The sequence below is a fragment of the Pteropus alecto genome, unplaced genomic scaffold, assembly GCF_000325575.1.
Source record: "Pteropus alecto unplaced genomic scaffold, ASM32557v1 scaffold76, whole genome shotgun sequence".
Taxonomy (NCBI): Eukaryota; Metazoa; Chordata; class Mammalia; order Chiroptera; family Pteropodidae; genus Pteropus; species Pteropus alecto.
In genome coordinates, this window is record NW_006443138.1 from 17,582,910 (window position 1) to 17,598,519 (window position 15,610).

General features: G+C 31.1%; 1 pseudogene; it reads right to left on the bottom strand.

Annotated features, from left to right (window-relative positions):
* Positions 1–5,773: 5,773 nt before the first annotated feature.
* On the bottom strand, positions 5,774–5,892 carry LOC112472487 (annotated as a pseudogene).
* Between the last annotated feature and the right edge of the window lie 9,718 nt (positions 5,893–15,610).

Genomic DNA, 15,610 nt, shown 5'->3' on the forward strand with positions numbered 1-15,610 from the left:
TTGCCACAGGGAGAATCAAGGTCATTCCATGAACCATTATCAGGATCGTGGTGCATAGATTGTGAGCAGACAACTTAATGCTTCACTGATTTAACTAGTCATTCTTGTCTTCTAAGTGCTTTGTATTTAGTCATTGCTGAATTCTGGAAAGTCCTTTAAATACACAGAACTATTAAGATATACTATCTCTTTTATTAAATTGAAAGATTGAGATCGTTCAAAATTCTACTTATAAGTGTCTGCCAGCCAGGGAGCTGTTTAACTTGATGTATAACTTAAATGGGTTCAGACACCATCAGACATGAGATTGAGGCCTCAAGCTCTCTAATGCAAGAAAAGAAATCTCCCCTATTCAGTAGGTAAGGTATTAAATATAAAAACTTTTATTTTTAATTATGGCACTTGAGGTCCTGATTGAACCCTTTCTACTGCTGCCTGGGAGGCATGCCAACCTTGCCTGTAGGATAAACCAATCGATTATATTTCATTTTGATGCTTTTTATTTCTTGATTTTGGGGGTTCATTAATAAGGCCTTCACATTACAATCTGGGATATTCAAAAAGTGAAAAATAAAAAAATAAGACTGAAAATTTTGATTTAAAAAATGAAATGACATGGAGGATAGAAATTGCAAAAATGTGGTACACAAGACTTAATTTAGTTATAAGCCTTTATAACTAAAATACACCATTTTCTCACTTTTAATTTTCCTCTAAACCTAAAAATACTCTAAAAATAAAATTTATTAATTTAAAAATCATGCAATCATCAATTGCCTGTAATGCATACCAGGAGTGTCAGATCTAGAAAGTTAATTCAAATAAAAAAATGGCTACTATGAATTCCATATTGCAGAATTACTTGTGCATACACATTTACAAATGTTAAACTGTATCAGAAAAAAGAAAATTGAAGCATATAGTGAGGTGAACTGGAAAAACATTAACAAAATGTTTCCTTTCTCGTTATATATTTTAAGTAATTTGAAGATTTCTAATGCACTAGAAAAGTTTCAGGTTCAATTATCTTCCCCCGAAACTCAGATTTTTACCTTTGTTTTTTTTAAATGCTTTTTTAAAATGTATTTTTAAATATTTTTTATAACTTCCTTTTGAAAAGTTCTGTGGGGAAAAAAGGTGAAAATAACATGTTATGTTATGCATGAGTATATAATCTAGAAGTTTAGGTGAAAAATGAAAATCTATGACTAAACATGAATCTGTATGTGGCAGCTTAATTTGAAGTGTCATGACAGTGGAATTCATAAGCACTGTGCAAGTACAAGCACTAAACGTGGCTGCTTCTCTCAGTACTGAGCCTCAGGAAATCATTACTTTAGCTCAAATTCCAGATAACTTTTACTGAAATGATCGATATACAAGGATAATTGTGAAAGAGAGAAAAACTGAATTTTGCAAGCCACAATGTTTAATTGTAAGAGTGAGTACTGCCAAGAAGTAAGAAATCCCAAGAGATCTAAACTATATTCATCGTTTAAGATGGAGAATTTGGACATATGGCAATCAAATTCCTGATCAAAATGTTTAGAGGTACTTTTATGCCAAAAATACTCTTTGGAGCGTCCTCTATTTAGACACTCATATGCCTCCAGAACATGTTGGCCAATAAAGCATATTTCCATTTATGTCCTGCCAAGTCTTACTCATTAGCTAAAAATTCTTATTTTGCCGCTTTTATAAAAAGGATTCGCAGTACTATGTTTCAAAGTTAAGATTTTTACAATTTATTTTATTTTATTTTTTTAGCTTGCAATGTTACCAAAAGTACTACAACTTAGTTTTTAAACATTAACTTCATCCTTGTCCTTCACTAAATTTTTGATTACAGATGCTAATAAATTTTAAAAGATACTTATTCATAATGTTCTCTGGCATTGTTTACTCTCTGCTCATAGGCAAAGATATAATCAAATATTAGGAAGAAAGAAATAATACAAGGATACGAAACAAATGGATCTGAGTTATCTACATATAGGCAATCCATAATAGAAGCCAAATGTGTTTGAAAAAATATAAATTACTTAGTAAATTTATTTGCACTTGTTTTTGTCTTATCTCATTTTAATCCCAGTTTTTGAAGTGTTTAATTAAGAAATAAATTCAAGTTCTTTGGTTTTTCCCTTGTAAAGTGAATGTTTGATCCAATAGAAGACCCCATTTAAAAATTCTAGAGTGTGACGTACTTCCAAGCTGAATTGACCTAGGCCTTGTATTCTCTAGTTTACTATATATAAAGATATGTTTAGGAGCGAACATAAAACGGAACTTACAGGGATAAAGATTCCTTGAAATGACAAATTTTGTTGTTTCTATTATACTTTAGAAATGGGAATTATTAGAGAAATGGAACCATATTAGTTTTCTATTACTGTGTAACAAGCTACCACAAAAATAATGACTTAAAAAAAAGTTACCCTAAACATAGTGAATTAAAATGACATTCATTTATTATCTCATATTTTCTGTAGATTAGTAGTTCAGGCATATTGTAGGGCCACACAAGGCTGAAATCAAGGTGTCAGTCTATCTGCATCCTCATCTGAAACTCAGGGTCCATTTTCAAGTTCATTGGTTGCTGGCAGAATTTAGTTCCTTGTGGTTGTAGGAGTGGGGTCTCTGCTTTCTTGCTGGATGTCAACTAGGGGCTATTAGAAGATCTAGAGGCCCCTGCCACATGGCCCTCTTTACAATATGGCAGTTTGCTCCTTGAAGGCTATCAGGAGAATCTCTCTGTGGATCTCTCTGATAATTCTAAGAGCTGAGCTACCCAGGAGAATTTCCCTTTTGATTCGTGACCTTAGTTACATCTGTAAAATCCATTCTGCCATATAATTTAACATAATCACCAGAGTAATGTGTCATCACATGAATAAGCCCTGTATAAAGTCAAGAAAAAGTGATTACACAAGGGGTCAGAAAACTTGGGTCATCTTAAAATTCTGCCTACCAGAGAAACCAAAAAATATGTATGATAATATGATAAAACTTTGTCAATATAGAAGTGAAAAATACATAAACCGAAGACAATTTTAGACAAAAAAAAAAAAAATAGAAACTCTTTTGTGATTATGAAAACAAATTAGTCCTCTTGAATTTTTCTTCTCATACGAATATAGAACTTAGAAAGGCATAGTAAAACTTAGCATTTTAGCAATCTCATTTTCTTTTAGGGAGACTGATGGTAAAGCCTATAAAGTGATAAAAATCAGTTACTTTGTATAACAATGATTAAAGAGATGAAGCATTAGAAATCTAAAACCATCTTATCTTCTAACTCTGTTTTTTTTTCTTGACCATAGAGATAAATAATTTTGAACTTCTCCTTGTGTTTAATTAGTTACTAATATATATCTCTTTCTGAGATGTCATCTTGGCTCAGGATATATAGGTATGTTATTTAACAAATATATTTGTTTGGGAACTTGACCTTTAATTTACCTTAACTGTCTTTGGAGTCTCAATGCAGCAGTTACAGTCCATTTTCTTAGTTACTTCTAGATACAGATAAAATAGAATATCAGTATCCAGAATCAGGAATAGATTATCCTCAGTTTACCAATGTCATTTAGTAGAACTGTCAGATAACCACTGTAACTGAAATTAAAAGTTTTTCTTGTCATCGAATGGGTTGGATAGCATGTTTTATTTTTTATAAGATTATGCTTAGAAATATTATACAATGATTATATCACAACATAAAGATAAACGGCCTCAAGTTAATTAATTATTAAGATTTACAAGCTATTATATTTTTTAATTCCAATGCTTGTATAAAATTATCAATAGCTGAAAAGGCTCATAAGGAGTAATAAACTCAAAGGGAAAAGATGCAGAAAAAAATCAAGCAAGCATTATCAAAAAAGGTGAGCAAAGTAAACAATATGAAATATGAAAGTTTTACAGAGTTATATCTGCAGTTCAAGAGAATCAAAGAGGTGAAATGACACATTGTCGACAAGAGTGAATTCTCTACGTAAAATAAAAGTAATGTTTGTGAAGCGTCTGGAATTTTTTTAACAAAACACACTATTTAAGAACCAAAATTGAGTCTTGACTCAGTTCATGTTCTTATAGATATGGTGAGTTTACAGGTTTTAAAATTAAAGCAACTATAGCATGCCTATTCTAGAATATGGGAATCACATCATAAACATAAACTTTGATGAGTTTTTCTTACAGAGACCACGAATGAAATGTAATGGACATGTGACTGGAACCAAGTTACATGCAAGAATAAGATAATATCTGTAATCCTAAATTCAAATTTATGCCAATCCAAACTTTATGAAATATAATTTTCTTCATTATATGTACTATACTGGCTTGTGTAATATTAATATAGTAACTATGAAAATAAAAATGAGAATAACCATAAGCTATGTATGACACTATATGATTTTTGTAGTTCTTTCACATTCAGTGACTCCTTTGACATCAGTTCTAGAAATAAATATTAATATTGTCACTCTAGAATGGGAGAAAAAACACATGCAATTTGGGACAAATACCTTAGGATCTGTGTACTTGCTTTTCTTTTTTTCTTCACAAAACTGTTCTTCATCCTCCTTTTCCCCAAACTTGCATTTTTATTCCTGTACATTTCATTTTACATGTCACCTTTGAGAGGTTTCTCTGACCAACCAAAGTAAATTAGTTTTCCTGGCTTGTTTTCTCTAATCATAGACTGTACTTTTCCTTCAAATACCATGTTAGGGATTTGGCCTTTGCCTCTAAGTTTTTTAAGCAGCAGATGAAGATGGTCCTCAATTTGCAAATGAATAGATAGAATCCCAGAGAACAAAATGATACACTAAAAGTCAAAGCTAGTAAATAGCAAAGTTGAGACTTAAATTCTGGTATGCAGACTAAAATCTCTTTATTTTCTAATATTTTCAATAAATTCCTTTGAACAGTGGTTTTAAATTGGGTGGGGTTTTTCTCTCCAGAGACCATTTGGCAATGTCTAAAGACTCTTTTTGTTTTTCTACACACTCTGTGTGTGTGTGTGTGTGTGTGTGTGTGTGTGTGTGTGTGTGTGTGGCGCCTACTGGCATCTAGTGAATAGAGTACAAGGATGCTGCCAAACATCCTACAATGCACAGGGCAACCTCACAACAAATATTATTCAGCCCAAAATGTCAATCATATTACTGTTAAGAAACCCAAATTTAGAATATTTAAAGGAACAAAAGCAATACTTAATTATGTCATTATGTATTTTATAAGCAATATTTAATTATGTCATTATGCCATTACATAAAAATAACACTCAAATTCTTTCTATTACTTTCCATGGACTAATCTACCCTCATGGTTCAATGTGCATTAATATCAACAAAATAAATTACAAAGGTAAATAGAATTCTGTGAAACTGAATTCACAATTTGATTTGACAAATTTCTATTGGGTATCTACTATGTGTCTAAAACTATGGAAAGTACTCATGCATTTTGTAACACTTTCCCAAAATATCGTTCTAGCATTCTGTAATATAATTTAAACTCACAGATGAGATCTTTGGGAAGCATATGTTAATTTTAAGATCAATTTCTAATTTTGCAATACAGTTGACTTGAAAATTAAATTTGCCATACAGATGACTTGCAAATGAAATTGAAATTGTATTTTATTATTTTTAAAAAAATTTTAAAGTTTTTAAATTTTTTTATTTTTTTAGCAAGGCAACCCTTGATTGACCTCACAGATTGCAAAGACTTTATTAGTTTACAATCCTTTATTTTTTACTTTTTACGCCTACAGCACCTGGTCTTCCTAGGTGGTCTACCATCCAAGTACTAACAAGGCTGGACCCTGCTTAATTTCGGAGATCAGACGGAATCGGTCACGTTCAAGGTGGCATGGCCATAGACAAACTGTATTTTAAAAGCAATCATCTACTATAAACTATCATGGAAATATCACACACATTTCCAGCCTATGAAGTAGTCTATAAACAATTGTGGATTTTTTTCCTATCATTTATACTGAGAATAGGTGACCAATTTATGAAGGAAATGGATGAAAAATTTCACCTAAGACGAACAGAAGGTTATTTGGTATAGGACATCTATGCTTACTTTGAAAGGTGTAATGGCTTATATGCAAACAAATCTGCAGACTCCACAGATGCAGAGAACAGAAAGGCAGCCCCTGCAGGCATTGTCAGAGTCGCTCAATCCTCAAAGAAAAGTTCAGGACCACCAGAGTCAGCGAGGAGAAGGGCTGGCATGAGCAGATTCCCTGCCTAGCATTGTTCACTAACAAAATACAATCCCTTTGCTCTTAGCAAGGAAAGACTAATTTGTACGTTTGTCTTTGCACACTCTCTAATTATAGGTTTCCTCTTCAACATCTCAAAATAAGCCATCAGAGATAGAAATAAATTAAATAAAATTTAGTTAAATAAATAAAATAAAGTTAAAAAGGTTATTTAATATAATGGCAATGTAAAAAATATATACGTTCAATGAACACAAGTGATCCTCCTACTGGCTTAAGTCAAATCAATTTGTACATATATCTACTGAAAGCTATTACCAACACTTCAATCTAATTGTTTTTCATTAGAGAAATGATAACTTCATGGTATTCTTTTATTATGCAATTTTTTATTTGTTGTCTATCTCTCTTAACTCTACCCCTAATGGCACCCTGATTGGATTCAAACTCATGTCATATAAGTTTGATCACATTCAGCAATTATCATACTTATGCTTCAACCAATCTAAATTGGATTCTTTAATGTTGTCTTACATAACACAAAAAGCATGAACTTGTATTAATCCTATAAAATGGATTGATCATGCACTGTATCCACAGAAGTTTGGAAAACCAAGCTGTTTTCTGGAATTTAAAGTGCTGTGTCATTTCATCAATCACTTGTTTATAAAAAAGGAAAACTAAAAAATAAATTTGAAATGTGGGGGGAAAAAGTATGGTTCTCATTCATCTTGTTCTAAATGGTATGCTTTGGACTTAAGAGAGTACACAAGAACCAGCCATATATAAATGCTCAATAAATGTATGTTAAATAGATTCAAATGAAAGATGGAAATACGTGCAATTTTTGTACCAAAGTGTATGTACCAGGATTATGTGAAATCTGTATTAGTCTGCTAGGATTTCTATAACAAAGCACCAGTGATGGGGTGGCTTTGACAACAGAATTAATTTTCTCACAGTTCTGGAAGCTAGAAATCCTACATCAAGATGTCAGCAAGGCTGATTGTTTCTGAAGCTTCTCCCTTTGGCTTGCAAATGGCTATCTTCTTCCTGTGTTTTCATATGGTCTTCCCTTTGTATGTTTGTCTGTGTCTTAATCTCTTTTTATATATATATATATAACAATACAAGTCATATTAGATAAGGTCCTACCTTAATGACCTAACTTTAACTTAACCACCTCTTTCAAAGATTTATGTCAAAATAGCTAAATTCTGAAGTACTGCTAATTGAGGTTTCAACATATGAATTTGGGAGGTCATAATTCATACAATAGCAAAATCTATCACAAAATGACTGCACTATTTTTTGCAGTATGCAGCTATTATTCATGTGGCTGTTAAGTACACATCATTTCACTGCATATGTAGGTATTCAAAATTGTGTAGATTAAATTTAGTAATATACACCACACTAAGTGATTGCTTTTATGTTTCATAATAAATAATAGCCATTGTTTTCATAGGTTCCAAGACAATAACACTGCATATGAATTAAGCTTAAAGCAAACGAGGTAAGGTTTAAAAATCAAACTTCTAAGCCTATATCTTAAATTAACTGGAAGTTTTTGTTTATTAATCTGAGATTTATATCATATATGCATATGTATATATGTTATGTACAAACATGAAATAATTAAGTGTCATGCCTAGATTTATGAAAATAATTTATAAGTAAATATGTTGTGTATCTGGTTAAATATGTAAAATATTTGAAGCAATGCATAAGAGGAAAGTGCTTTTTTCACCCAAGTAAACAAGTAATATTGTTTTCTATAGAAAATAAAAATTTGAGGCTTATATTATAAAAGACTATGTTCACAATTTTAGATAATTTTTTATTTTATATAATTATAGACATTTTAAACAACTTAAAATATCTTCTTTTATAAAACAAATTGTACTAGCTCAACAAGACAACTGTATCTTTTACAGAAAGATTATAATTTCTATGTCTAAGTATCTTAAAATTTAAAATTAAAGACAACATGATTTTTCATTTTAATTCTGGTAAACTTTTTTTTTAAATCTACTCTTGAAATGAGATAAGAATAAGCATTTATGGTTATTAACAGAAATAGAAAAATAGCAATATCTTACAAAATTAGTAATAAAACTGTGCTCTCTATATGAGGCATTTGTAATTATAGTTATCAGAATAAAGATGAAACAACACAATATGCTTTACACATTACTCACTAAAACACAAAATTTAATTGTGGAGTAAATGGAAATGATACAAATACCATTTTACAGTTTATAAGTACCTTCTATAACAGAAAGCATTCATCGTAATACACATCACTCATTCAAATTTTAGGAATATCCTTCTAAAAACCCTAAAGATTTTCAATTGAATTTGCTAGTGTGGTCTAGGTTTCGGTTTCTTTGAATTAGGATTTTGCAAAGATTAAAAATAAAATTAATTGAGGACTTTTATGAGCTAAATTGTTTCCTTTGAAATTCTTATGTTGGAGTTCTAATCTCCAGTACTTTAGAATATGACAGTGTTTGAATATATGGGTAAGCCGTAATCCAGTATGACTAGTATTTTTAAAGAAGAGAATAGATACAGACACAGGCAGAGTGAAGGGAGATAATAGGAGGACACAGGGAGTAGCCATCCGCAAGCTGAGAAGAGAGGCCTCAGAAGGTACCAAATCTGCCAACATTTCGATCCCAGACTTCTAGCCTCCAGAACTGTGAGAAAATAAATTTGTGTTGTTTAGGCCACTGAGTCTATGGTATTTTGTTATGGGAGCTCCAGTAGACTAAAACAAAGATCTATGAACCTACACCACAAAAATGAAAATACGTACAGTAGATCCCCCTTAAGTAAATGTTCCAAAATCCTCACTGGATGCCTGAAACTGCGGATGGCACAGAAGCTTATATATGATTTTTTAACTATACATAAAAACCTAAGATAAAATTTAGTTTATAAATTAGGTATGGTAAGAGATTAACAACAATAACTAATAATAGAATAATTATTAAATATACTATAATAAAAGTTATTGAGAATATAATGTCTCAAAATATCTTATTTACTATACTCACCTTTTCACTTAAAGGAAGCACTTTATGGCTTCTCTTTGGCATACTCAATTGTTAGCAGCATCACTACTCTTGCACTTTGAGACCATTATTAAGTAAAACAAAGGTGACTTGAACACAAGCACTGTGATATGTGACAGTGGGTCTGTTAACCAAGAGGGCTACTAAGTGACTAATGGGCAGGGAGCAGACATAGCGTGGATAGGCTGGACAAAGGGAGGGACAATGTCCCGAGTGAGATGAAGCAGGATGACACGAGACTTCATTATGCTATTCAGAATGGCATGCAATTTAAAACTTATCAATAGTTTATATCTGGAACTTTCCATTTATTATTTTCCTACCATGGGAGATAATGTTAACCACAGGTAATTGAAAGCTTGGAAAGTGAAATCACAATTACTGGAAGACTACTATAAATAAATATATAACTAAAATATGTGTGAATATTTATAAATGAGGTAAATATAATGCGCAATGTTGTTCTGATGTTAAATTCTAATTCCTTCTTTCCAAAGAGTGAAGAAAATTTTTATCCGTGTAATGTGTCCACATCTTGTCTTGTTTACACTCAGATTTTCTTTTTTGCAATCTATATCGACATCATGCATAGACCCATGTCCACACTGTTTACATCCCATTCTACCATACATCAGAATGATTCTTTAAAAAGAATACATACAATATGAATGCATTTATATCAAATTCCAGAAAATGCAAATTAATCTATTAGTGATAGAAAGATTAATGATTGGCTGAGTCTAGGAGAGCAGGGAGGGATAGCATGACTTCTAAAATCAATTGCAAAATATTCTGTTTCAATATCATATTAGCCCTTTAGTTCTGGTTTTCAAATGCAGTCTTGATTATCTATTTACCTATAACTTATTCATATAATAATTAAAATATAAGCTCTTTATTTTCAAAGAGCTTATATTTAGTGATAATTAAATATAATAATTAAAATATAAGCTCTTTATTTTCAATAGCTCTGAAAATGTCTAGTGCATCTGCTTATTAATACACACACACACACACACACACACACACACACACACACAGTTTTCTAACTTTAGGTTAAGGCTCTCTGCCTCATACCATTATCTACTCTATGCCCAGTTCTGCATTTCTTTGAAGACATTTTTGGGGAAATAGAGTTTTATAGTACCTGATCTTGTTTTGACAGGACAAAATTATTTGCAGGTTGAGAAAATCTGCCAATAGTTTGGCTAGTTCTTAAAAAGTAATGTCATTGTGCAGAAGTCTGAGTTTTTTGATAAATTTTTGTACCTAATGTTCAAACACCTCCGAATGAAATTCATAGGATTTGTGTTCAATTGTCTTAAGACATTTTCATTGCCATTGTAGAATTACCCATATACTAACTCTGCAAAGTGAAATTTGAAATTTCCATTTTGCATTTCTCTGTAAGACCTTCTGAGATATTATGACTTGGGGTAGTTTAACTGGAAATTTTGAAATTAGAGAACTTGTGTTTTTTCAAATATACTTTGTAAGAAATTTTTTCTTCCTATATCAGTTTATAATATCTACAACCTTAGATAATGTTCCGGTGCCCATTTCAAGAATCTGCTTAAGATCACTAACATGTAGACAACAAAAAATTCAAGTTTACTCATACATCTATAAATTATTTATATCAAATAATCATAACTGACATGATGGTATGCCCTTGGATAATAGATTTTTTTGCTCTTTTATATATGTATACTTTGTGCTTTCAATTTCTGAAGAGAAACGGAATTTATTTTTGAACAAAGGCTTCCAATTTCATACCTCATATGGTGGCTTCATAAATTTTCAAAATCTAGTAAGAAATATTCCATTAAAGTTCCACATAATAACTGCATTGATTTTATGAAATTAACAATGTATAAGATAAACATTTTTACTACAATATTTTTTTATTTTATTCATCTCTAAGAGAAAGACTTAAAAACTCAGTTTTCTTGATATCCTCAACAAAATGCTGTTTTTGCTATCTGACTGATAAACCTAGACAAGTCACATTCTAGGCAGAAGGTCATTCTAATTATAATTTTGTGAACTTGTTTTAAAACAGCACAACCAACTTTATGAGTGAAACTGCAGTTAGAATAATGCCATATAAGTATATCTTTTATATATCAAAATATGTCAAAGCACAGAGATATATCAAAATATATCAAAACACAGAGGTTATTGATTTAAAATATTTTTCTTTTGCTTCTCATAGACAGAGTCCTACTCACCTGATCTGAGATTAGCACCATTTTTTTTTTCTTTTTGGCTAAACAAAATCTAAGTCACAATGTATTAAAAAATTCTCTTAAAAATATTCCTACCAAAAGGGTGGTCCTACAAAAGGTGGTCCTTTAGTGCCATAATTAGCAGAGATGAATTTCTCAGGTGGGTGAATCAAACTTTATAACACAGAGAAAATAGCTTTGTGACCATTAGCAGGTGCCTCTAAACACTCCAAGCCTCAGTCTTCTTATTTTTAAATTGTAGGTGGCATTAAATAGCTTACGGGCTGGTATAATGAGGTGAGATGATACGTGAAAGCACTCAACAGGGCTTGGGACATATTATTGTTAAATCTTGAATATAGTATGGGCACACAGATAATGAGGTATCAGAGGCAAGGGAAATGAATACAAATCGTTACTGCTCACAAGTACAAACTCTTGACATTGGGAGAGCAACATAATGCTGGAACAAAGCAGAGAAATCCTGAGTGACGGTGACATGTGAGAAAGCAGATGAGAATGAGTAATGAAATAACGGAGACGAAGGTCAGTGAAGGTCACCCAAAAGACAGATTTTATCCAAGTATAAATTTATTTAATCTCAAACAAAAGTTTCTGTAAATATTGTTTTCAAGTTTTTCTTGATAGTTTGAAATATATATTAAAATCATATTAGAATACATTTAAATTTTTACTGCTCAGTGGAAGCAACAAAGAAATACTGAAATCTCAATAATAATGCTATATACATAGAAAACTGTACATTAGAAACCATACATGTGTTTTGATTTAAAGTCACTCTTTCTACTGCTAATTGTCAAGGTGTGGCATCTAAGTGATAAATTCAGCTTTAATTTCAGTTAATACTGACAGACAGTATTAACCTGACTGTCAGCCTTTGTAGACTGGAGTTTTAATAACTCAGGCACCAAGAAAAGACATTCAGTATAGCAAGTAATGAGTAATAGACAATAGTTATTACTAGGAGAATGTAAGCTATAATTAAAACTGTAGCTGTTAGGGCAAAGGGGACTCATTGTTGTCATGGAAGCACGGTTTTATTAATTCATGTCTTTCAACAGATAAAATCAACTAACTATAATTGTCAACATAGGAATGTAGATTTTTTTTACATTGTTTAATGTTTTTAACATTATATTCGCATACAGCATAAACTGTTTTACATAATTATCTCAAAGCTAATAATTGATTTTGAGAGGTAAAGGTGAGTCAATTTCCTAATGTTCATGTATCAATAATAACCTACTAAAATACCATGCTACACTACATTTATATTATGAATACAGAATAATATTAAATAGCTAAGCTGAAGCATTAGAAAACCATGAATGGACCAAAAAGGAATTATAAGCTAAGGTAAAGTACTCACCGCTACTGTCTGAGATAAAATGAAAGAAAAAATGTCTATCATATCTACAATGCTAGGAAAATTTGAACATCAAATATCTCATTGGCCTGGTAAGTAGTTTTGTGCTTAGTAAGTGACCTAAGCCAATTATTTATTTAGAACACATGGACGTTGCATGTATATGACAACTGCCATACTTATTTATTTATTTATTTTTTTACTTTTAGGATTATATCTTCTATTGTAAAATAACATACTGTGTTTTATTCCCTTTATATTTCTCTCTAATATTGTAAGTCCTCAAATTTCCAAAATATCCTATAGATCACTAGTTCTCAGTGCCTATTGGGTGACATTGGCAATGTCTGGAGACATTATTTGATTGTTACAAACTCTGTGAGACTGGCATTTCCTATGTAAAGACCAGGAATGCTGCTGAATATATTACAGTGCAAGACTGCCTGCCACCATAAATAATTATTTGACTTCAAATAGCAATAGTATCAAGCTTAAGAAACCCTGTTGCAGAATAAACAAGTAAAAAGAAAATGAAACATCATCGACAACAAAAGACATCTATATATTATTATTTTGGCATGGAGAATAGAATGAATAGAATGAATAGATTAATATTTATGTTAAATAATAATTATGTTGCCCTATTTTATATGGATGGCAATGAGTTTACTACTTCTTTTTTATCAAGGTTTAAAAATGAACTTCACCATCAAAAGGAATGAATAGAAATGAGGAAATAAAAAATGGCTGGGACAGTGTTACACATGGAAATGTGTGGCATCAAAAGAATCTGTGATACTTCATTCTCTGATAAGTACATGAAACTATTGAAAATTTTTTCAAGTTTCATTTAGGTTTTATTTTCTCTACATTTACAAGTTGACATTTTGAGATTGCCAAGTCTCACGAATTTGATAAAGTTAGTTTGGTTTTTTATTTCATCCTCTGCAGAATCTATAACTGCAAAATCGAATCTTTTTTTTTTTTTTTAATCGGGAGCAGTTCTTAAAGGTTTTCCCATACTTATACAATGTTTAGACTTGGTAGCTGATGTAAATGATTACATTTTTCCTCACAACCACACTGACATTTATTTAGCATTGGCTTCAGTTTTTTGTATTTATATAATCATACATGTTAACAACTCACAAAACTATAAAACCTCTTATACAAATCTCAAAGCAGGATACATTAAACATAAATATTATTTTTAGAATCATACCATCATTGCAAATATGCTCAAGTGAGAAACTAGCTGGGAATTTGCTTCTATGTATTTTGAGAATCTCAAGATATATTTTTAGAAACTATGTAAAACTAGGGAAAAATTGTTGCCAGACACATTGATAGAAGAAAAAAAAAAGACAACATTACTATTTTGAAAAATTGACATTGAAAGTCACATATATACAAGTTCAAATTTGGTACTTACCTCTAAAAATATTCTCAGTTCAAAAATGTTACAAATCAATTCTTGCTGGCCTCTAATGTAAGTGTGAGCATTTTTCTACCATCTGCCTGTACGTTATTATAGTGGTTTCATGTGCTTTTACATATGTTCACCAAATCTAAACCTTAATATATCAGAGAGACATAACTGCCTTCGCAATATATTAGATCCATTGAGGAAAACATTGCCTAAAGACATTATATTCTCCCATCTGTGAATAATAATATAAACTTTGTTAAAATGAGATTGAGAAATTATTCTCCAACACATCAGCATAAGCAAAATAAATAAATAAATAAATAACACTTTTAAATGAAATTACATTAAATAAAAAGCAAAGGAAGACTAATCTACAGATAGTTAAAATGTTTTGACTCTGGCTAAGCAATGAACTTAGTTCTACAGAGAAATGCAAAAAAAAAGAAAAAAGAAAAAAAGAATGTGTAATTTTAAACAGTGTCCAAGTGTGCTTATGAATCAGTATCTTTTCTAAAAATAAGATGAGGCTTAAATATCTTAGAGAGTAAATGGCTAGAGGCTTGCTTTTTGCTGTTGTGCTAGTGAATAATGGCATAAAGCATGCACTTAGCATGGCTCTTTAATTTCAAGGATTATCATATTTCACTGAGATTAATGGAATGATATCCAGAGGCAATTTCATGATTTAAAGTAAGAAGATAAGGAATGAACAATTAATTGCTAATAGAGAAAAAATTAATCAAGATAATTCTAATCTGCTTATTGACAGAACCTTAATACTATGACTCTAGTAAAGTTTTGTGAGTTGTTAACATATGATTATGCACACATAGGAAACTACAGCCAATGCTAAATCAATGTCAAACACTACTGTTACATTGCCAGAGGACTTTTGCAATTTCTTTTGCTGGACTTAAAAATCTGTGCAAGCTTTTAACACCCTTATTGACTCTAATAGTTCTAAGAATATTGTGGCCTGACTCATACTATTGCAGAAGTAGATAGCTTTAGCTGATTTTTCAGTTTTTAAGCTCAAAATAAATTTGTTCACTGGAGGAGCTGTCAATAGAATGTTCAAAAAGGCAATGCTTCAAACTTTATTTTCCTTCGAAGGTACTCAGTGATTTGTTTCTCTTTTAAGTCATATAGAAACTTCTGTTAAACTACCTCAGTTTTTATCTCATTTTTAAAGAAATTGAAACAGACTGATTCAAAATGGGGCTGGGCCAATGCTTAGACAATATT